This window comes from Papio anubis, chromosome 15 (genome assembly GCF_008728515.1).
Source record: "Papio anubis isolate 15944 chromosome 15, Panubis1.0, whole genome shotgun sequence".
In the NCBI taxonomy this organism is placed as follows: Eukaryota; Metazoa; Chordata; class Mammalia; order Primates; family Cercopithecidae; genus Papio; species Papio anubis.
The window spans coordinates 20,435,116-20,458,984 of NC_044990.1; the positions used below are offsets into that span (position 1 = coordinate 20,435,116).

General features: G+C 41.0%; 1 long non-coding RNA gene and 1 pseudogene across 1 annotated transcript in view; one reads left to right on the plus strand and one right to left on the minus strand.

Annotated features, from left to right (window-relative positions):
* The window catches only part of LOC103879196, a 42,860-nt gene extending 20,205 nt beyond the window's left edge, over nucleotides 1-22,655 (minus strand). The window contains exons 1-2 of the long non-coding RNA XR_002518325.2: nucleotides 22,534-22,655; nucleotides 20,162-20,427 (exon numbers count right to left, since the gene is read on the minus strand). This is a non-coding gene — a long non-coding RNA (uncharacterized LOC103879196). The remainder of the gene's footprint in view (nucleotides 1-20,161; nucleotides 20,428-22,533) is intronic.
* Nucleotides 9,855-10,417, plus strand: LOC110741679 (annotated as a pseudogene).
* Nucleotides 22,656-23,869: the final 1,214 nt, after the last annotated feature.

A 23,869-nucleotide genomic window follows, 5' to 3' on the forward strand; every position in this document is an offset into this window, starting at 1 on the left:
TTGTTTCCATAACATCGTCTCCTCCTCCAACTACCAACATTTTCTTACTGAGTCCAGCTCTTACAACGTCTAGCATCTGCTTTCTCCAGGATGAGTTTTCCCCAAGAGGCTTTTCAGGGCTCAGGAAAATGTGCTTCTGGAAAGTTCATCCCACTGTTTTGCCAAAAAAATGTTTAGACACATCTGATTTCAGTCTACCTGCTACACAGGTGTATTGTTTCCACAGTGGCCTTTTCCCAAGCAAGACAGAATGTTGATACAGACAGGAAGGTGTCCCAGCTGCAAACAGCATGAAGTCTGACTAATAGACTTTTAGGGTGTCCCCACCCCAAAATGAGCTACACATCTTCATGTCTCACCTGCCTTTATCTAAATAATGGCATGAAGGCCAGGCGTGGTGGCTCATACCTGTAATCCTAGTACTTTGGGTGGCCAAGGTGGGAGGATTGCTTGAGGCTAGGAGTTTGAGATTATAGTGAGCTATGATCACGCCACTCCACTCCAGCCTGTTGCACTCCAGGGCAATAGAGCGAGACCCTGCCTTTATCTAAATAATGGCATGAAGGCCAGGCGTGGTGGCTCATGCCTGTAATCCTAGTGCTTTAGGAGGCCAAGATGGGAGGATTGCTTGAGGCCAGGAGTTTGAGGTTGCAGTGAGCTATGATCACGCCACTCCACTCCAGCCTGTTGCACTCCAGGACAATAGAGCAAGACCCGGTCTCTAATAAATAAATAAATAATGACATGGAGCTATCTAGTTAAACGGACAGTTTAGGACCTCAAGACTTTTTACAAAGTTTTTTAGCATGACCTCTAGAAAGCCACTAAAAAATTTTAGGACATTGCATCAGCTAATTTATACCATGTCAGACTATTCTCTAGGTCAAGAGTTCCTCTGGTATTTCAGTATTTCTCCAAGTGTGTTTTAAAGAATACTAGTCCTATCAGATTTTCTGAAACATACACACACACACTGGAGATGTTGCATGCTATATCTGACTCTTAGAGCTCCACAGTACACATGGGCATTTGAAAGGTTCTTAAAAGTCATACTGTAAATAAACTTGTTTCCTTTAACTCACTACTTCCCAAATTTTTTGAATAAAAGAACATTTTGAGGCATAATGCCTATGAATGTCTTATGGAACTGGGGTTCTATGGCATTTATTTTGGGAAAGGTTGACTTACTCTATTTCTTTTTCTTTCTTTCTTTTTTTTTTTTTTGAGATGGAGTCTTGATCTGTTGCCCAGGCTGGAGTATAGATCTTGGCTCACTGCAACCTTCACCTCTTGGGTTCAAGCAATTCTTCTGCCTCAGCCTCCCGAGTAGCTGGGGCTACAGGCACGCACCACCACACCCAGCTAATTTTTGTATTTTTAGTACAGATGGGGCTTCACCATGTTGGTGAGGCTGGTCTTGAACTCCTGACCTCATGATCCACCCACCTCGGCCTCCCAAAGTGCTGGGATCACAGGCATGAGCCACCACACCTGGCCGACCTACTCTATTTCTTACGTTAAACTAGCTGTGTTATCCAACCAAGCTTATCAGGTTGAGCTGTCAAGCATGAACTGTTGATAACATAATACACATGATGCCATGCCAGCAGTTTAACATGCTTCCAAATGGTTCCTTTTACCTTTGAAATTCATTAATAGAAACACTTTCCCTTTTATAAGATCATAATATAATTTCTTATTCATATAGATTAATTAAGAAAAAATAATGTTTTAGTTTAATATATGGCAGTTTTTTGAAATAAGTAACAGTTTGGTTTCTTAAAACAGAAACATATCTAAGGAAAAATAATATTATTTAAAAAAAAGTTAGCGAGTATGATGGCTCACGCCTGAAATCCCGGCACTTTGGGAGGCAGGCGGATCACAAGGTCAGGAGGTCGAGACCATCTTGGCTAACACGGTGAAACCCGTCTCTACTAAAAATACAAAAAAATTAGCGAGGCTGATAGGCGAGGCGCCTGTAGTCCCAGCTTCTCAGGAGGCTGAGGCAGGAGAATGGCGTGAACCCGGGGAGGCGGAGACTTGCAGGGGCGGAGATGGCGCCATTGCACTCCAGCCTGGGGACAGAAGCGAGACTCCGTCTCAAAAAAAAAAAAAAAAAGTTAAACTTGGTAGCATATAGAAAGTATTAAAGAGAAGAATTTTGTTAAAAAAAAAAAAAAGCATTCCACAACCAGGCAGGAAATAACTACACAATAATAATATGGTTACCAATAAGAACTAAAATGAAATCAGTATCTTAGACATGTAACCAAGGAGGAAAAAAAAAAAAAAAAAAAACTATTGAATTGGAACTGCTAACAACCTTCACAAAGGTAAGCAATTCTGAGGAGTCAAATAATTGAACAGAACCCAAGTTCAGATTATATGCTTCATTAAAATTTGTGGTCAGTGAGCAGAACATTCTCAAGTGCCTCATGCCTTATAATTTTCTATCATGTCCGCACAGACACATGCAGAGTCATGGTGATGAAACACCCAGCAGAGATAACAGCCAAATATGGCCAGCCTCACAATAATGTTGGAGAAGCAGTGCAGACCGTGGCCTGGAAACCCACAAGGTAGACCTGTGGGTGGTGACAAATTGGGCCTCTGGTAGTGCTGTTAGCATTTTGCAATTAACCACAATATCATACTTCACTCGTAGATGGGCAGTCTTTCTGACTTAAGGGTGGATAATCAGTAGCTTCTACAGCTACAGCAGGATTAGACATGAGCCTACATAATTATCGGAAAATATATGTCTCTAAATGCCTGCCTCAGAAACAAACAAGTGTCATCGTTTATATATGTATTGGATCTTATGTAAACTTTTTATTTACTTTTAGTAGATATTTTAGATCTGGATTCCCCAGGGAAGAGTGCAAAATTTTACTTATGTCATTCTTGGATCTGCTCATGATTTGAAAAAAAAAAAAAATACTGGTGCTATTTTGTTACTGTTATTAAAAAAACAAAACAACAACAACAAAAAAAACCAGAGGTTATTGTAGAGCACATGTAACCCGGTGAAATGAGATTCTTGACTGAAAAACCTTTCAGAGTGTTGTAAAGATGGATGTGGGAAGCAGAGTAAAGGGAATCTCTGTATGTATAATTTGATGGCTTCTGGAAGAATGAAACCTCAAATACTATGCTCGTATCAATTTTAAAAGTTGCTTTGGAGATCGAAATCTTCAAGACTATCATTACATATGAGAATTTAAGGAATAGGGTTTAGAAAAAGAAGAGATTAATCTACAGTTTAGAAATAGACTGTAACACAGAGGCTCTTCTAGAAGTGAAAAAATCACAGCATCGTAGGTGCAACAGTACTGGATTCCGATGATGTTTGACATTCAGCTCTTGCCACGTTCTATATGTAGAACAAGGCAAACCCGGGGCCTAGACATGAACATGGAGGTAGATGGAATTTGGCATTCTGATATTGATATTAATTTATTTGGACATTTATTTTAGGGGATGAAGGGATTCTATTACAGATAACCTATTATCACTCCGTGAAGACTTGTCTGTTGAAAACAAGTCCTGGTGATTGTGTTTTCTTTCTGGATCACATTCTGGTGAAGTGGTTGTTTAGTAATCTGTACCAAACAAATGAAATAAAATAAACACATTTATTAAAATATGTTGTATTCTAAAAGCTAGCTCATTTCCAGCATGTGGTCTATGGCTGAAGCTCTGAGTTCTTAAAATCATTGAGTTGAGAAATTTTTTTCTGTGAAAGTGCTTTAACTCTATGAGGACACAGTAGGACTCTCCAAGGAAAGAAACTTGCTAGGGAACTCTCACACCTTTACATTGATACAATCTCCCTTTTAAAAATGGTTTTAATTGTGGTAAGATATACTTAACATAAAATTGACCATCTTAACCATGTTTAAGTGTATTGTGTCAAAGGAATTACATACATTCATATTATTGCGCAACCATCACCAACATCCACCTCCAGAACTTTTCATCTTGCAAAACTGTAACTCTTCACCCGTTAAACAACAACTCCACTTCTCCCTTCTCCCAGGCCCTGGCAGCCACCATTTCTGCTTTCTGTGTCTGTGAATTTGACTACTCTGGGTACTTCATATAAATGGAATCGTACAATATTTGTCCTTTTTTGCCTGGCTTATTTCACTTAGCATAATGTCTTCAAGGTTCATTCCTGTTGTAGCATGAGTCTACAATCTCCTGTTTCAGTGGGTAAACAAAAAAGCAGCCCTAGTCACTTTAGCTTTTTATATCCATATAATATTTTATATCAGCTTACTTCAAAGGGACTTTATAAAGTTTGCCTGAGTTGTGATTTGAGTTCCCTTTAAGAGAAACCCATAATAACAAAGCAGTGGTAATGAAGGTGATGGCAGCGGTGGTGGTAGGTTGACTACATAATAAACAGGAGGAGGCATGAAGAGAAGAGGCAGTTTTGACTCTACAGTAAAGACCACCTGCTCTACTCCCAGAGATTCTGGATCCACAGATCTGGGTGAGGTTCAAGAATTAATATCAAAAAAAAAAAAAAAACCCACAAAGAATGTGGAGAATTAAAATTCTTCTCTGTATTGCATTGTACTGGCTCTACTTGTGACTTCCGCTCACCATCAGCTGCTACACAGATAAATCAAATCCATCCTCTTTGTCACTTTCAAAATTTGAATTTGTCTCCTTTGCTTGAGGCAAAACACCTCAGTTTTGCTTAAGTAACAGACTTCATTTTATATAGTTTTTAGTCCTTTAACATATAGTTTTCTTTCTTGTAGATATTCATTAAGTGTCAACATCTATTCAAAACGAGGCATCCAAAACTGTTCCTTGTTCGGCGTCATTATCCAAAGGTCTGCCTGTGGTAGGCAGAATTCTAAGATGGCATGTGGAATTAAGTTTGCTCATCAGTTGACAGTAAGAAAGGAAGATTATCCTGGTTAGCCTCACCTAATCACATGGGCCTCTTAAAACCAGCGAGTTTTCTCCTGCTGGTTGCAGAAGTCAAAGAGATTCAAATCGAGAGAGGGATCCACTGAAAGGACTCTTTTCCATTGCTGAACTGGAGGAAGCCACATGGCAAGGACCTGAGAGTGACCTCTCTGAGCTCGGAGTAGTTCCCTGCTGAGAGCCAGCAAGAAAACAAGACCTCAGTCCTACAACCACAAGTCCTACAACTGCCAACAACCAATGGTGCTTGGAAACAGATTTCTCCCTAGCTGAGGCTCCAAGAAAGGATACCAGTATCTTGATTTTAGCCTTATGAGACCCTCAATGGAGGACCCAGTTAAAACATGCCAGGCTCCTGAGTCACAGAAACTGTGTTGTTTTAAGTCACTAAATATGTGGTCATTTGTTATACAAATATAGATAATGAATATACTGCCCCTTCTATTTTACATTTCAACAATACTTATCTATGTGCAGTTTCTGAACTTAGTTGCTCTCTTGGTCTTGCATAGATAGCTTTGTTCATGACATTTCCTTGCCTGGAGTATTCTCTCTTATCTGATCAGCTGTCAGATGGACAAACTCTCCACTCTTCATGTTCAAGATGCATCTCAGGCATTACTGCACCAGAAAATGCCATTGCCTTCCCCGGGCAGAATTCCTGTGTTTATTAGTCCCTTCTGCCTATAGGAATTAGAGAGCCCTGAAAAACTACAGGCAGGAGAATTTTCAGTTAGCAACTTTACGATTTTATGGAAAAACTAAGATGATGAGGACTGAAATTGGGAATTAATGTATGAAAGTCCTCATAGATATTTTTATATTCCTTTAAATAATACAAGCAGTTTACCATGTAACGATAGGAACAATGATGTTCTATATATCACATTGGCAACAATTGGCGGTCTGCTTTTTGCATTTACCACTTTTTGCAAAGTAGATACTTTTAAGGATTTCCTTCCTCTGAAGTTTCAGTGAGATGCTTGTGAATGCCTCCTGTTCTGTTCCAGAGGCATGTGACTGTGTAACTGGAGTTACTGGCATGAGGAACAGGAGCCAACCTCAGTATCTCAGAGTACCAAGAGGCTATAATAACCTTCCTGGTAGCTTCATACCAAACCTCAGACCCTCCTATACTCCATCCTCCACATCATTCAAGCTCTCCCTTTCCTCTGGCTCTGGTACTAGAAAGCAGGATGCAAACACCACGAATTTCATCTACTTGATCTTCAGAACTGCAGAAACTCTATCTCTGCACTCCCCTTTACTTCCTTTTTCTATCCTAATCCTTAATTCCATTTTCTAATTAAAGTATATTCTGCATGCACAAGGTCTACGTCCCCTAATCTTTGATAATTCCCAGATGCACAAGTACATCATGGCAAGACGCAAGCCCCTATCATAAGACAGAGCCCGTAAGGCTACAAAGAAGAATAATATGCAATTCTGTCTGTTTTCAAGAAGTTCATCTACAGATACAAGCAATCCAATTCAGCAGATAAAGTGCTATCCAGAAATTTAGGCAACAAATTGAAGTTGATATAGATGGTATCAATGAGATTCAGTATTTATTAACAGGTATCCAATATATAAAGCATGGAAATTGGAATTTAGGTACAGAAATATTCCAATATGGAAGCAGACATCAGGGAAGTCTGTTAGGAGGTGGCGAAGTAGAAAGCAGGGTACTTGGAAGGAGGTTCAGATACAGGATTTTAGCCTCTGGTAAGAAACTAACAAGAGCAAAGCCAAGTCTCAGTTCTTTGGGGATTGGAGTACTGATAAACAAAACACAAGGACTCCCCCATGGAAAAGCCAAATCTGTGACCCAATTACCAGAAGGAGGCCACAAACCAGGGGCTTCTTCTTGAATACAGTTTTTAAAACTGGAGCAAGCCAGAAACCCCGTGTCATTCTAGAAATCTACTTGAACAAGTATGCAAACATATACGCGCAAAGATGTTCATTGCAGCGTTGTTGATGATAGCAAAAAACTTAGAAACAATTGAATGATCACCAGTGGAGTCCTGGTTACATAAATGATGGGATATCCAACCAGGTAAATACTTTGCATCCCTTAGAATCAATGAGGAAGCTAGCTCATATGAACTGATATGGAAAGATTTCCAAAATGTACTATTAACTGAAAAAAATTGAGAGACAGGATAATATCAACACTCTGATATCACCAACGCAAAAAGGAAAGGATACACAGTACCTGGATAATATATACTTACGTAAACACATACATCCATGCACACACACACAAACCCCTGTGTATATGTATTATCAGTGTTCATTTCAGAAAACAAAAACCATTCTAAGTATTTCAAATGGAGAGAATTTAATACAAGGATTGGTTAAAAATTGTTGCTTATCCAAAGGGGGAAGGGGAGGGAAGTCTACCCAAAGGTGAACAACGTTAGGAAACCAGTAACACCTAGTGGAGTAAAAGGGAACATTATTTAAGCAAGAATCCACAATTGCTGTGGTGCTGAAGCTGCTGGAGGAATGTCTAGGATCAATCCTAAATACTCCACATTCCAACCATGACATCTCCTTTATGTGTTTTCTTTTGGGCCCTCATTAGACTGAGGGAAGGTCTTAAATGGCAGTCTACTGGTTATATTATTAATCATTTTATAGAATTAATCAATTGTGTCAAGGGCAGGGATCTTATATGAATCCTTTTGGCTTTTTGTTTGTTATTAGATACACTCCTCCTGTTTTGTAAATGTGGAATGACTTAAGGCTTTGCTCAACTCGTTAGGGCAGAGCTGGTGGGAAGAACAGAGAGGAAGCCTGATATATTATTAAAGACAACTAAACCCAAGATATTTACAACAATAATCTACAAATGATTTTATTTTAGCCTCTCTGAAAAGAGCTTGTTTAAAACTGAGTGAGAAAAGTGGTGGGTTTTTTTCGATTAACTCTCCAAACAAAAATGTGTAGTATATTTTTAAAAGAGACAAGCGTATTACTTCTTTATGAGTCAGTTGAACCAATTTCATCATGAAGGTCTCTGTGTGTGATGTTTCTTGGGTACCTGTTGAAATCCTCCCAGCCTCACCTGTCTCTTATTCCAGCTCCTACTGCGACAACCAGTTCTGTGTGGGCTCCAGTTTCCTGCAATCACAATCAGACAGTGCCTGGCATCTCTGCACATGGCCGTCTCCGGTGCTCCAGCCTGGGCTTCTCCGTGGACACTGAGGGCTGCAACAATTTGCAAAGGCAGGGCCAAACCCTTGATGAGATAAATGCTTTTTCCACTTTCTGCCCCGTTGGGCAGCCCTGAGTTTCACAAGGCAGTCCAGCGGTCCAGTGAGAGGGAGTGAGCAAAAAGGAGTGTATCTTTGTATTAGCTCTCCCCCGTCATTCCTCCTTCCTGAATCACACTCCTCAGTAAAGTACTTCAAGTTAAGTACAGTATTTGTTTCAGGCTCTCCTTTAAGGGGAACCCAGGCTATGACAGTCTCCAGTATACAATACTATGGCTCTGATGATGGTCCAATTTGGTGATGACTGGGAGAAAAATGCACTGAAAATATGATCACCGTATGTTACATAGCCAAGACCTGAGCCTGATGATTTTGTTCTAATTTTCATGGAACACAGTAAAATGGAAAAAATCCACAGGCGGGAGGAACAACTGGAACCAGAGACTCAAATGCTATCAGGACTTTCTCTACATCTCTCATTTGCTTTGTTTCTCTCTCTGTCTTCCTGTTTCCCTGTCTCTACAGTTTCATCTGCTTCTCTGGTTCACATGGTAAGAAAGTACCAAGGTTGGGCAGAGGGGACTCTTCCCCCTTTTCCCCCTATTTCCAAGTGTAGGCACTTCTATCAAGGCCCATCCTCTGCTTTCTCTGCAGCCCTACACCTCAACCTCTCTCCAGGGAAGGAGAGATCTGGCTGATTGGTGAGTTTGGAGAGAGAGATGGAATATATGTGACTGAGATGCATCCTTCCTTCTCTCTGTTTGGGAAATGAGTATTTGTTTTTGTTTTTTTGTTTCGTTTGTTTGTTTGTTTGTTTGAGACAGGGGTTCGCTCTTGTTGCCCAGGCTGGAGTGCAATGGTGTGATCTTTGCTCACTGCACCCTCCACCTCTCGGGTTCAAGCGATTCTCCTGCCTGAGCCTCCCGAGTAGCTGGGATTACAGGCGCCGACCACCACGCCTGGCTAATTTTTGTATTTTTAGTAGAGACGGGGTTTCACCATGTTAGCCAGGCTGGTCTCGAATTCCTGACCTCAGGTGATCCACCCGCCTCGGCCTCCCAAAGTGCTGGGATTACAGATGTGAACCACTGCACCCAGCCCATGCAGTGAGTTTTAAAGAGTCAGGTCCATACTGGGAGAGCCAGCACGAGTGCGGCTGTGCCTATGACTGGGTGAGTAATTCTCTTTAACTCAGGGGTGGAACATAAGTAGGTCCACATATCATATTCTCTGCTACCGTCTCCAGGCTTGTTGGCATTTATTAAGTATGATATCTTGATCTCCAACGGTCTGAGTCCTGCATCTATCTCTCAGTTGGTTCTGAGCTTGGATACATATATTAATATGTGTTATTATAATATACATTAATGTGAAATGTATTAGTATACATCAATAAATATAGCAGGGGTTTTATATACTGATCCTCTTAAGACCTTCCAGTCACCAACATCCTCCATCTTTATGTCTTACAATTTTTACACAAGAAGAGAGATGATTTATTTTCACTTCTACTTTTTCCTGGGTAGGGACTCTAGTTAGCGCAGAATCAACCCTGACTGGGAGGCAAGAAAATAGGATTGGCTAAGTTTGGATCAGGTGCCCACTGATGAACCAAACATCTATGATCAGAAGGGTAAGTCAATTTCTAACACAGCATCTCTGCCCGACCACAGCTGTGCTGCCACCATGAACACAAGCCATGTACAGCCTGTTAAGCTGGCCAGTGATACCAAGGTTCTGGGCAGGACTCACTAGCAGGGACAGTGCACACAGGTGCATGTGGAATTCATGGACTTCTTGGGCTACTCCATAATCAAGAGCATGAAAGGCCAGGTGGGAGGGAGATGTGCTTACCCTATTGGGGTCAGGGCTAGAGGCTAGCAGGCTACATGGAACCTGCTGCTTGGTCTTGGATAGGTCAACCACTTGGCCCACATGGAATTATCTGTTGCTCTTAAATAAAGTGTTTATATTGTATGCAGAGAAAATTGGAACATGGGTGATCCAACTGCATCTGGGTAGATGGCATGGGAGGATAGACAGTTCTTAGAAGCAGACAAGCTTTGAGGCCCCAGATTTAGAGATGTCCACTTCTTCCCCCAGCAATTTATTCTGAAATTTCACCTCTGCCCTCAGTTTCCCTATCATATCTTCACGTTGCCCTACTTTGCCTCAGAAAAAGAACTCAAAGGCCAGGCACAGTGGCTCATGCCTGTAATCCCAGCACTTTGGGAGGCTGAGATGGGCACATCACTTGAGGCTGGGAGTTCGAGACCAGCCTGGCCAACATGGTGACAGTCCCAACTCTACTAAAAATTAGCTGGGTGTGGTAACACGTGCCTGTAATCTCAGCTACTCAGGATGCTGAGGGAGGAGGATCACTTCAACTCGGGAGGTGGAGGTTGCAGTGAGCTGAAATTGCACCACTGCACTCCAGCCTGGGCAACAGAGTAAGTGACACTTGTCTCAAACAAACAAACAAACAAACAAATGAACAAACAAACACACAGAAAAGGAACTCAAAGTCTTAACAGAGAAAATGGAGGCTTACATGAATTGCACAAATTTCCTCCACTCCCACACAGCCAATATTTGCCTTCACATGTCCCTTACCTTCTTCCCTCCTGTCTCCATGGAAAAGATATTCTTTCTCCTGGTGTGGCATCTATGAGGTATTATAGTTGCTATAGACTGAATGTTTAAGTCCCCTCCAACACTGTACCCAAAATTCATGTGTTGAAACGTAATCCCTAATGCGAGGGTTTTTGAAGGTGGGGCCTTTGGGAGGTTATTAGGTCATGAGGGTGAAGCCCTCACGAAATGGTTTTGTGTCCTTATTAAAGAGATCTAGCAGCTTCTCTCACCCCTTCCACCATGTGAGGACATAGTGGAAAGTTGCCATACATAAACCAGAGAGCAGGCTTTTTTTTTTTTTTTTTTTTTTTGAGGCAGAGTCTCACTCTGTCGCCCAGGCTAGAGTGCAGTGGCGCAAGCTCAGCTCACTGCAAGTTTCGCTCCCGGGTTCACGCCATTCTCCTGCCTCAGCCTCCCAAGTAGCTGGGACTACGGGCGCCCACCACCATGCCAGGCTAATTTTTTTGTATTTTTAGTAGAGACAGGGTTTCACCGTGGTAGCCAGGATGGTCTCAATCTCCTGACCTCGAGATCCGCCCATCTCGGCCTCCCAAAGTGCTGGGATTACAGGCGTGAGCCACCACGCCCGGCCCTCTCTTTTTTTTTTTTTAGATGAAGTCTTGCTCTGTCACCCAGGCTGGAGTGCAGTGGCGTGATCTCGGCTCACTGCAAGCTCCGCCTCCCGGGTTCACGCCATTCTCCTGCCTCAGCCTCCTGAGTAGCTGGGACTACAGGCGCCTGCCACCACGCCCAGCTAATTTTTTTTTTGTATTTTTAGTAGAGACGGGGTTTCACCGTGTTAGCCAGGATGGTCTCGATCTCCTGACCTCATGATCTGCCCGCCTTGGCCTCCCAAAGTGCTGGGATTACAGGCGTGAGTCACCGCGCCCAGCCATGACATAATCTTTCTGTGTCTTCCACCCCTCATGTGTCACACTCTGCATAGAATAGTGGCAACAACTCAGAGGGCTGGCTTGAGGTGAAAGAGTGGACACAAAGCACCTAGCCCAGGGCCTGGTGTGCATGGCAGCAGCCACTCTCACTATGCTATGATCCCCAACCAATTCTCCATCACTAAACCCAAAAGATACTTTTCACTTTTAATATCCTTGACCTCTGTGTTGTGGCTGGCATTGTTGTCTTCTCTCTCTGGCATTCTCACTGCCCTTGGTTCCCATTTTATTACTTTCTCATGATTTTCCTTCTACTCCTTCAACCACAGGTTCTCAATATCCATCTTGGAGTTCTCTTTCTTCACCTGCCATTTAAACATCAAGGCTCTGTTCTCTACGCTCGTCTCTCCTCATTCTACATACTCTGCATAATCTCACTTAAACCTACATCCTTGATAACCCCTTAGGATGGGTTTAGATACATCTGTGTTTCTAGACTTCACCTCTCCCCTGAGTTCAGAGACAGTTAATGCATGGCCAGATGCACCCAGTGCTTAAATAGGTTCAGAGTGCTTTTATAAATCGAATAAAGGCAGGTATCTAATGGATTCATGTTTCAGACATGTAATTATAAGATGTCACCACCTGTACATTCTATAGGCACCATAGACATTTAATGAGCAAAGCTGAACTTGCCATATTCCTCATCGCATAAACAAGTTTTCTATCCTTCCATCTGCATCCGCCTACTCTGCCGCCATAACCAGAAACTTCTTTCTCCCCCTTTCTCCCATTAAAACATCATTTACCTTTCACAAGTCTTGTCAGTCAACATCCTGAATTTCTTTTGGATTCATCTCTTTCTCTCTATTCTTGCACATTATCTCTACCTAAATATTCGCACTTCTCTTAGTGTGCTCCCTCTTTTGCTCAAGCTCCTCTGTCTGTTAGAATGCCTTTTCTCCTTTGCCCATTCCTCTTCGAGGTTTAGCTTCGGGCTTGTTTACTCTGGGAAACCTCCTCTCCCTTCTCCAAAATAAAATTAGGAGCCCCTTAATTTTATTTTTGTAGCCAATGCGTGTGATGCTCTGTGCCACAGCTTCTTGGCCTTCCTGGGAAGGGGCTCATGTGCTTTGTCCACTCCCCACTTCAAATCCTCTCTGAAGCTTCCCTCTGCTTTGCTGCCTCTGGGCTTTCTCTGATTCCATACAAAGCTGCTCAGCTTGGTTACAGAAGCAACATACAAGTGTGAAGGGCGCTAATACACCCCAGAGGCAACGGCCAATTAGTAGGGGGCTGGAATCAGTGGATCCTCCAGTGAGATGATTTTCAGAGGGACTCCAGTGGGATCGTGCCCCTGATGCCCACAGTTGCTCATTGACATCCTTTATCAACTTTTTTTTAATCCGCTCTCTCACTCTCCACACTTTCACCTCTGCTTCTTGGAATGATCAACTAAGTAAACACTCATACATCATATTTTTCTTAGACTCCAATTTAGGTGTGCCCTAAACTAAGATATGCTCCAATAGCCTCTAGTTTATACCACAGGCATAGCATTTATTATACTGAATTATCATTGCTACTTTACTTTATTCATCTTTGAATATTTAATGCCCAGTGCTTTGATATAGGGCCTGGATTAAAACAGACATTATGTAAAATATGTAAAAGCAGGTAGAAAGAGAGAGAGAAAAAGACTTCTTTTTTTTTTTTTTTTTTTTTTTTTTTTCAGACGGGGTCTCACTCTGTCACCCAGGCTGGAGTGGTGCAGTGGCACAATCAGAGCTCACTGCAGCCTCAGCCTCCAGGGCTCAAGCAATCCTCCCACCTCAGCCTCCCAAGTAGCTGGAATTACAGACATGTGTCACCCCACCTAGCTGATTTATTGTGTATTTTTAGTAGAGATAGGATTTTGCCGTATTGCCCAGGATGGTCTCAACCTCCTGGGCTCAAGCAATCTGCCCGCCTTGGCCTCCCAAAGTGCTGGGATTACAGGCTTGAGCCACCACACCTGGCCGAGAAAGAGACTTTTGGCCAATATCACTTGTGCTTAGTGCTGGCTATTCCTACTGCTGTACTTTTCACTTTGTGAAAGTATAAAATGTAAATAATGCAATGCAAATAAAGAATATTATTGGAAAATCGTCTCAAACACAGGCATAGGGTGGGTTTTTGCCTGATCATTCATGATAAGGGGACTATGAGACTGAGCCGCATCCTACTGTTACATCACTTTGTAAATTACATCACATCTTAATTGTATGCACAGTTACAGATTCAGTGTGAACATCTGATTGACAATTTAACACAACAATGGTTCATTGGGAGATGCCATTAGAACAAAATACCTGTGATGGAGACAATGATAAAGATGGAGTCAACAGAGTGACCGCCATTGAACTTTCAACTTCCTCAAGAAGTTTGGAAGCAAGATGGTGTATCAGAGATGGGGACTTGGGGGATATTAAAAAAGTGATACATCTTTTACTAGAATTTCACAGATGAGTTCTTTGCAACAACTTTAAACAGGAATATGTCTCATTAGTGAATAACAACAAAATCTAGCACATAATTATTTATGAAGTTATCATCCCAGTAGCACCTAAACACTTCAGAGATACTTGGTGTGTGGCCTAGATTCACTCAGAGATTTTTTAGATTCAGGGTACATTCATAAATGTAATAAAGGTAAATGTCTAATTGATTCATGGTGGAAAAAAGAGAGAGAAAGAAACAGAAACAACGATTCTTTGCCAAGGCACTTGCAAACGTTCGATTGTTCCACACTCCCCAAATACCAACCTCAGGAGAAATACTTGTAATGGAGCATAAATAAGTGAGATAAAATGTCTTGGCCTCGGAAGGAGATTAGTGCCAGGAAATAAAAAAGTAACTTAGCAGAAGTAAAAATTAGTCATAGTAGACTCTTATATCTCCCTTTTGATTTCTTTCTTTCTTCTTCCATTTTAATGATTTTTATTCTGCTGTTTTTTCCCCAGAATTTCTTTTGTTTATATTCAGAAAATCCAGATAGCCAGGAATCCTTGGTGCAAATCATTTCCTTTTGAAGAGATTTGTGCAGTTACTGATATTCCTTTCCTAGTCTATTTGACTAAGGCCGAGACTATCTATAGAGATGGATTTTCACACAAAATGGATGTTTTAAAAACTTAAAACACAGCTATATTTGGATCTATGAACTATAAACAGCAGGAAACCTGCAAGATTCTAAAACCTGTTATTTCCCTCTTATTATCTCTATTTTACAAAGCTCTGTGTGTTCCATCTTCAGAAGCTACCTCCATTCTTCCAGTTCAAGAAAATTTACCTTAACATATTGCTAAGGCTTTAGATTTTTCCCACTTTACCCCCAGATATCACCCCAGAAATGATGCATACCACTCAGTACAATTTGCATCATTACACAAAAGGGACTCTCCTTGGAAACCTTTTATGCACTTCTAAAACATAATAGCATTAAAAGAAATGTGTTCTTTTTAAGATAATAACTGCTGTTAACTCCCCCACTAGAGCTTGCTGAAGCATTTGACAATTAACCCAGCTTACTACTGGCTTGAAATGATTTGACAATGGTTTAACTCTTTTGGGAAATGCTTTTTCCAATTTTTTTCCTTTTTAGTGCATTTTAACACATTTAAATGTCATCTCTCTTCTTCCTCTACACTTATCCCTTAACACATGAACACATTTTTGGTTATACGTGTTTGTGGTTATCAAAAACATATAGAATCATTGCGTTGTGGGGTGAATTATGTGTCCCAAAACTCATATGTTGAAGTGCTAACCTCTGAACCTGAGAATGCTACTGTATTTGGAGACAGAGCCTTGAAAAAACTGATCAAGTTAAAATGAGCCTGTTAGGGTGGGCCCGCATCCAACATCATTGGTGTCCTTATAAGAAGAGCATATTTGGACATACAGAGACACAGTAAGGATGCATGTGCACATGTGAGGGCACAGGAAGTAGGTGGCCATCTGCCAGCCACAGAGACCAATCCTGCTAGCAACTTAACCCCCAGAACTGTGAGAAAATCAATTTCTGTCATTTATGCCACCCAGTCTACATTATTCTATTATGGCGGCCCTCGCAGACAAATACACCTAGATTCTAGTTAGTGGGCTACTCCCACTAACTGTTTCACTTAGGGCAGTCCTTTGCACAAGCATTTCCTTCTGTTCTGAGTTACCAGGATTTCCTATAGTAATTCCACTGCCTGAAATGACATCACAATACATACAGAGATGTCCTTTGATTTTTGTAAAAACCCAGTGCTTTCAAAATTGGCCGGGCATGGTGGCTCACACCTGTAATCCCAGCATTTTGGGAGGCCGAGGTGGGCAGATCACTTGAGGTCAGGAGTTGGAGACCAGCCTGGCCAACATGGTGAAAACTCCATCTCTACTTAAAAAAAAAAAAGTTAGCCAGGCACAGTGGCATGCACCTGTAATCCCAGCTATTCAGGAGGCTGAGGTAAGAGAATCTCTTGAACCCAGGAGGCAGAGATTGCAGTGAGTTGAGATCGCACACTGCACTCCAGCCTAGATGACAGATCGAGACTTCATCTAAAAAAAAAAAAAGAAGCAGCAGCCCAGTGCTTTTAAAATAAAATCAATAAGTTGATTACAAATGTCCCTAAATGATTGAATGTCCAGGCAGTGCCTCTGAACTCTGTTGCACTATCCACATACACTTAATTGCTAAACCCAGATTTTTCTGCCTCCATCACAAGATTCAATACTGGCTGTTCCCTTCCTATTCTCTTAGTCAATGTGGTCTTAACTGTCATCTTGCTGGTTTTTCTGCCTCTAACTTTTGGTAGTTCCTACTACAAAGAGATAGTCTTATGGACACTGGAGGGGTAGAACATGCTGTGGCTGATCACCCACTTTTCACCATCCTATTTTTATTTGATAAGATTGAACTATACTGAACAATAAAGCATGGCGTTGAAAAAGACACCCAGAGGCAGTATAGATGCCCCATATGAGGAACACAAACTCTTTGCCTTGTATACAGTGTGTGTTGCACCAGCTTCCTAACAAGGTTCCATGTTTCTGTCCTTGTACCACTACAATCCACTGAAATCCTAGTAGCCCAAGGATGATTTTAAATTCTAAATCATATCCTCACAGACCCCCCATGCCCCAGCTTTCCATCTCACTCAGGGTAAAACCTGAGTCCTCATGATGGCCTGTTAGGGTTTCATGCCTGGGCTCCCCGTGATGTCTCTGACACCTACCACTGACTTGGGCCCTGCTGTCGTCAAACACTCCTGACTCCCACACTGTGGCCTTTTCTCCTGTTATTCCCTCAGCTTGGAATTCTTTTCCACCAGCTGTCTGTCAGAACCTCGCTCAAATGACATTTTTCCTTTTTTCAGCCTCTCCCAATCCCACCAATAATAAGAATATTGATGACAATAACAGTAGTAATAGTAACAAAAACATGGTCTTTTCCACCATTGTTTAAAGTTTTTGCCAAGGGTCTCTCCACTCAGTTCTCTGGGAAGAGGCGCAATTTAAAGCGTGTAAGTGCCAAAGATGAGGACGTAGATGTTCTCTACTATCTCACAGGTACCACCCTGGGAACTCATATGCTAAACAGTAATGTCAAGGATACTGATCAATATTGTGGTGCTCATTTGCAAAGCTAGCTTTAATTAGATTTTTAAAAACTTATATTTGCAAGATTAATATAAAGTAGTGAGTGAATTAATACAATTGTATTGCTCGATGTCCATTTCTCTTTTTTCTGCATCTAGGTCAAAAATTTTATTCCTAGCTTTCTGGTTTCTTCCTAAAAAAATGGTCATTTGTATTCCAGAATCAACCTCTCCTCACGAGCCAAGTCCTCAGGGGACATCTGAAATAATCCTAATGGAGGGTGCTGTCAGCTGCCGCTGCACCTGCTAAGTGTCTTGAGATCCGCAAAGGCTCACCTGAATGCTTGCACAGTTGCCTCTGAGGAACATGTGTCTTGCCTCATTTGCACTTCTTTGGACATTTAATTGCAGTATGCATCACACTCCACTGCAAGTATTTCTTTAGCTGTCTGCCTGACTTCATATCCTCTGAGCTCTTTAAGGACAGGGTCTTTAGTAATCATGCTGAAAAATCCAAACAGTTCACAAGTGGAAAGTTCCTCATGTCCCCAGTTCTTCACTTCTACTCCCAGAGAGGTCCCCTGTTAAATCTCTGAAATACCTTCCTGAATTTCCCTATGTATAAACAGCATGTATCTATACATAGCAGGTGTGATTACTTTCAGGACATCACATTCAGGAGTGGAAAATGTAACTTTTTAAAAATAACATTTTAATCCCTATTTTGAGCACCAGTTCTGTCAAGAAGCAGAACATGTTATGTTTGTCAATTCAGAGGAAACTCAGGCATTTCAGGAGTTCTCAGTCACTGGAGGAGCTTCCTCTCTGTTCTTCCGCCCTGGATTATTGTCATTGTTGCTGTTGTTCTAGATTCTAGGGGTGGGGTGTTTTGGAGGTAGGCAGCCATTGGTCAGATCGAAACACACTAGCATCTATTGTGGTGCCCACTGCCCACATCTGGCTCTGGGCTACTGCCGTCCATCCACTCTTGTGGCATCGGGTACAGACCAGGTGGCTGAAGCTGCATCTGCTAATGGGGTTGCCTAATGCCGACCCAGAGCTCCCAGCTGGCTGTGGATTCTTTTCATGAAACCGGAGTCTGCTTCCTGGACCCCAGCCAGTGAAGGTGCCCCAGGTCCATCGGCCTGGCACACCTTCTACTTGTCTCTCCCTATGCTCCTGTGTCACGACAGCAAAGAGAATGTCCTTGTTCTCTTGCTCCCCCCCTCTCTCTGCGGCCAGCCCAAGGTGGGTGGGGCTCTGGTCTTCTGAGTGATGTTACTCCCACCAGCTCTCCTCTGTCCCCTGCTCCCTTCTCTCCTGGAGTATTTTTATCTTGTCTAAAGCAGGAAAATTGGCTTTTGGATCAACAGTCATTCTTTCCAACACTATTTGTTTAACCCATTGTCTCTGCCAATAGTTTCAAAAGTCTATTTTGAAATTAAAAAGCTGAGAATCAATTATTTTATTCTCTGTTCAGTTGTGGCCCTGCTTCCCTGAGGCCCAGAAGGCCCTCATTGCTTCCTGCAGTGGGTGTTGGGGTACAGAGGTAATGGCAATGATGGTGATGGTGGTGGGGAGGAGGACTCAGTAAAAGGATTCTCCCACCACATTTACAGATTTTTTTTTTTTTTTGGCCTAAAAGTGTAATCCTTCTGTACCTACTATTCTATAGCTTGCTTTTTTCACTTAATAAAATATCTGGGATATCTTTACAAATCAGTACTTACATGTCTAGCTCATTCCTTTTCACATTTGCATAATATATCTTTGTCTTGATATACTATTTTTATCAACCAGTCCACTGTTGATGGAAATTTAAATAGTATCAGGTTTGGCTTTCCAAACAAAGCAAAAATGTGCATCCTTATAAACACATATTGGCTTATTTATAATGGGATATCCATAGTACAGTTTGCTAGAAATGGAATTGCCACATCACACAGTATATCCACTTTACATTTTGGTTCATACTGGCACACCATTTCTAAAAATGTGTACCAGTTTACACACCCAGCAAAAGGATATAAGAACATCAATTTCCTACAGCATTTACCAACACTAGACATTTGTCAAGCTAGAAATTGTTCTTGGTTCTTTTAGGGTTCTTATGTTTTATTATTTTATTTTTGAAACAGGGTCTTGCTGTGTCACCCAGGCTGGAGTGCAGTGATGCAGTCTCAGTTCACTGCAGCCTCAAACTCCTGGGCTCAAAGCCATCTTCTTACCTCAACCTCCCAAGTAGCTGGGACTACAGGTGTGTGCCACCACGCCTGGCCTGGGGGGCTTTTTTCATGTAAATTGATCACTCATTTTCTCAGACCAGTTTTTTTCTACTAAACATTTGTGTTTCTTATTGATTTACAAAAGGTCTTTGTATGGGAAGGAAATTCTACCTTTGACTACTTTTCTTAATTCGCTTTATTTTTAACTTAATGAATGCCTTTTTCCTGTGGAAAAGTTTAAATATGGAGTAAAATATGTGAAATCTCTTCTTTTCTGCCTTTGCTAAGACACCCAGGAACAACTTACCTCATTTAAATAATAAATGAATATTAATATATATTTTATTATCATGCTCTTTTGTTTTTCTATTTCACACCTCACAGAAATTTATTCAGGTGCAAAGTATAAGGTGGGGGATATAATGTTATATTTTTCCAAATATTTCAATACCTTTTATTGAATATTGTTTCTATGGAGTACTAAGCAAAAGAATTACATTTAGCTTTATGATACAATTTTAACAAATTGGGGATTATCCGGGACAGGGGCTTTTCTACCTCCTCTTTCCCCAGTCACTTCTTCCTTAAAGTAGGCCAGTGAGGTATATTTTTACCTTTAGGTGGATCTAGCGAAGAGAGCAGACCAAGGCAAATGACCCCAGTGGGCTCTTCTTCCTCCCAAAGGACAGGCGCTCCTGCGGATGGATCCCGAAGAACGCCCCACAGAGAGGCTGAGCTTGTTAGAGGCACAGGATTTCCGCTAGTAGTGTTGGACTCCTTGCTGAAAGTAAGTCTAGGTGCTAGCGGTGACTCAGCAGGCTGTTATCTTGCAAGGTGACTTGACAACGACCCTGAGCAAATCGTAGCAACCATGCCCGCTCTGAAAATGCAGAAAATGAAGATTGGAGTCCTGAGCCTAATGCGTATTCCTTCCTCTTTTGCTGACATTCTCTCTTTTTTATTTTTAATTAGTTCTTTGTTTTTGTTTTACAGACAGGGTCTTGCTATGTTGTCCAGGCTGGTGTGCAGTGGCAATTCACAGATGTAATCATGATGCCCTACAGTCTTGAACTCCTGGGCTCAAGGGATCCTCCTGCCTCAGCCTGTGTGAAGGTCCTAAGGTGGGGCGCGCTTGGCACGGTAAAGGTCCAGCATGAAGTGAACGCTGGATGAGTGAAGGGAAGTAGAGGGTAAAAGACCAGAGAAGTGAGTGGGGTGGGACCTCCAGGGCCTACTTGCAAATTAGTATGGAGCCATCATACCTCATTTTCACTGGCTTTTTTCTTCATAGTGCAAATGACTAAATACTAAAAGTTAATCCAAATAGCACCAAAATAACTCATTTAAGCAACTTATGCAGTCAATCAAATTGGCAGTTAATGTTTTCCAATGCAGAATAGGTTATATGTTTGCAGCAAAATAATTCAATGTTATATGGTAATAAAACATATATATACATTATATAACATATAACAGCTATGTTATAAACTTAGTAAGTTAAAGTCACATTAATGTTTGTTATAAACATAATTTAAATGAATTTATATAAATAGGATTCAATACAATAGAATTCCAATTAATAATTTTGTCATATTATAAATTCAGTAAGTTAAACCTACTTAAATGAAAACTGCTTTTCAAATTCTAATCATGTTATTGGGATGGAGGACAGAAATGGACAAAATAGAAATATGCATATTATATATGGCTTTTTCCTAACTTCTTTCTCACAGAACAAACAAACAAACAAGCAAATTAAAACAGAAACAAGGAAACAAGAAACAATGCCTACTGATATTTTGTCACTTCCCCGGGAATTTTTATTTGCCTATTATTCGAAGAGGCACTATTGTCTCAGACCAGCTCTCAGAACCAGCACTCAGAGTTGGGCTTATACAAATGCCACTGGATCTTTGATTTTAACTCACTGGGTAGCTTAAATGCACGACTTCACTTGCAGTCCTGGGTTTCCTTTTCAGAAAAATAGAATAACAATATTGAATGAACTCGCTGGGATAAAGTGCTTAAACATTGATAATATAAGGATTTTTTGGTGACAGATCAGAGAAAAATAAGAAAAATGATACTTTATGTCAAACTGCAAATCTTTCTGATAATCAGTGCTAATGTAGTTTATTCAGTAAATATTTATCATGTGATAGGTAGGAAAGCTTGCAAAGAGCCTACGACGCTATGTTTGTACAGGTAGGGAAATAAAAAAGTCTCAGAGAAGCTTATCGGGGACAGTTTCAGGAGGAAGCAAATGTCCAATGGCTTTAAATATCGCAAAGAAATTAGATGTGTCCAGTGCAGTTGGCATTTAGGAGTTCATTGGCAACTTTGCTGACAATGGTTTCTATTGTGGGTGGTGTTTTAGAACATATCAAGCAGTCTCAGATGCATTTTATCCTTATATTGTTATGTCTGCCTGAATTACGAGAGTTATTTCTATGTTCCCTATTGGACCCTAACTAACACACAGGGCCTATCAGCTAGATTACGGCTGAAATTTACATTTGTTGGGTAGATGGAGTTAGGTGGTGCTTACTGTCCCTGCCCACCCCTACCTACATCACTGATATGTGTGACAGCCAGGAGCCTCCTGGAGGAGAAAAATTTTACTTCCTCCCGGTTTGTAGACACAGATAAGCACATATGGAGAACTGACGTGTGGGTGCATTTTAAGGGTAGGAGTTGTGATGAGACGTGATAAATTACTAGAAAAATATGGACCCTCTGACAGACAGACCTCCATAAAAGGAGTCAAATATGATGATAAAGAGTTAAAAAATAGCCTGTGGCCACAATGTGGCGACCCCAATACGAACCAGTTGCAACCAAGACAGATAGTTTGTGCACCGAGGGGGAAAAAGCTCTGCGTGAACTGAAAGAACCTTAATAAGCTCTGGAACGCCTCTCCAACCAGATAATCTTGCTGTGGGATTCCTCTAACAGACCATGACTCAGGTGGAACACAGCCACTCACTTGTGTATGCCAATTTGTCATGATGCCCTGAGCTTCAAGAAGATCTGCACCTTGGAAGAGCAAGGGTATTGCCATCAGCACGGCCTCAGTTCAGTAGACATGTGTGACCACCCTGGACACAAAACCTGGCAACAAGCAAAGGCCACAACAATTTGTACTCATTGTGACTTCACAGGACTCCATTCTAGGGACCCCCAAAACTTTGAGAGAGCCGGGTAATACTTTGGCTGAAGTTTCTGACAGGTTGGATGATGCCTCAGTGCAATTAACGTTACAAAGAGAAAACAATGTAATTGACTCTTGCTCAAACTTATAAGGAGGGAAAGATTTTCTGAGATTTGCAGCAATAGAATTCTCAAGTTTTGTTTCATGTTTCTATGATGTCATATTTAAAATTTTCATTTAGGTGTAAAATTTAGTGTATAAATTGTACATGATCATTTCGAATCACTTTTTCATATTAGTTATTATAGATCTTTCCTTATTTTGGATTTTTAAGTTTGATTTCTCCCTTTTGGCCCAGTTATGCTTGGGATGAAACAGTTTTGGTAACACAAAAAACCAGCTCTTGATCCAGTTTGACAATAAAACTGCTAAGTTTCCAATATCTATCTGTCTTTTTTTTTATATATAAAGTCTAGTTTTTTCCATCTCTCCTTTATTTTTTGATGTTTTTCCAAATTATTTTGATATAGAGAAGGAAGGAAATTAATGTTTATTGAGCTCTCTATTGAGTATAAAGTGTTAATATAAATTAAGATTTGTTTATCTTTTAGTATTATATTCAAACTTTAAATTTTGTTCAGAGACAATTTTCATAGTGTTAACTTTTTGTCTCCGACATTTCATGACAATAATATTTAAGGTACTTCTATGTCTTTGCTGTTATAGTCATATAAATCACGTAAACTTATTGTCTCCCTCTACAGTTCCAATCTTTTGTAGTTCTTTTTGTAGATGTAGAGTGTGTTGAAATATTCTTTTAGGTTCTGTATTTGCAAAAGACCCTTCTGCCTTAAACACAAACAGACAACAACCTAAACAAAACAAGTACTATCCAAAAAACCAGTGAAATGGCATTATGATGAGTTTGTAGTGAGAATCAAGTGTTTTTAAAAGTTCTATGATAATTTTATCCTCAGGACTTGCTTATGTTCCCTCTTGAATGAATTTTAAAATCTTATAGTCGGCTGAGCATGGTGGCTTACGCCTGTAATCCCAGCACTTTGGGAGGCCGAGGCGGGTGGACCGTGAGGTCAAGAGATGGAGACCCTCCTGGCCAACATGGTGAAACTCCATCTCTACTAAAAATACACAAATTAGTTGGGCGTGGTAG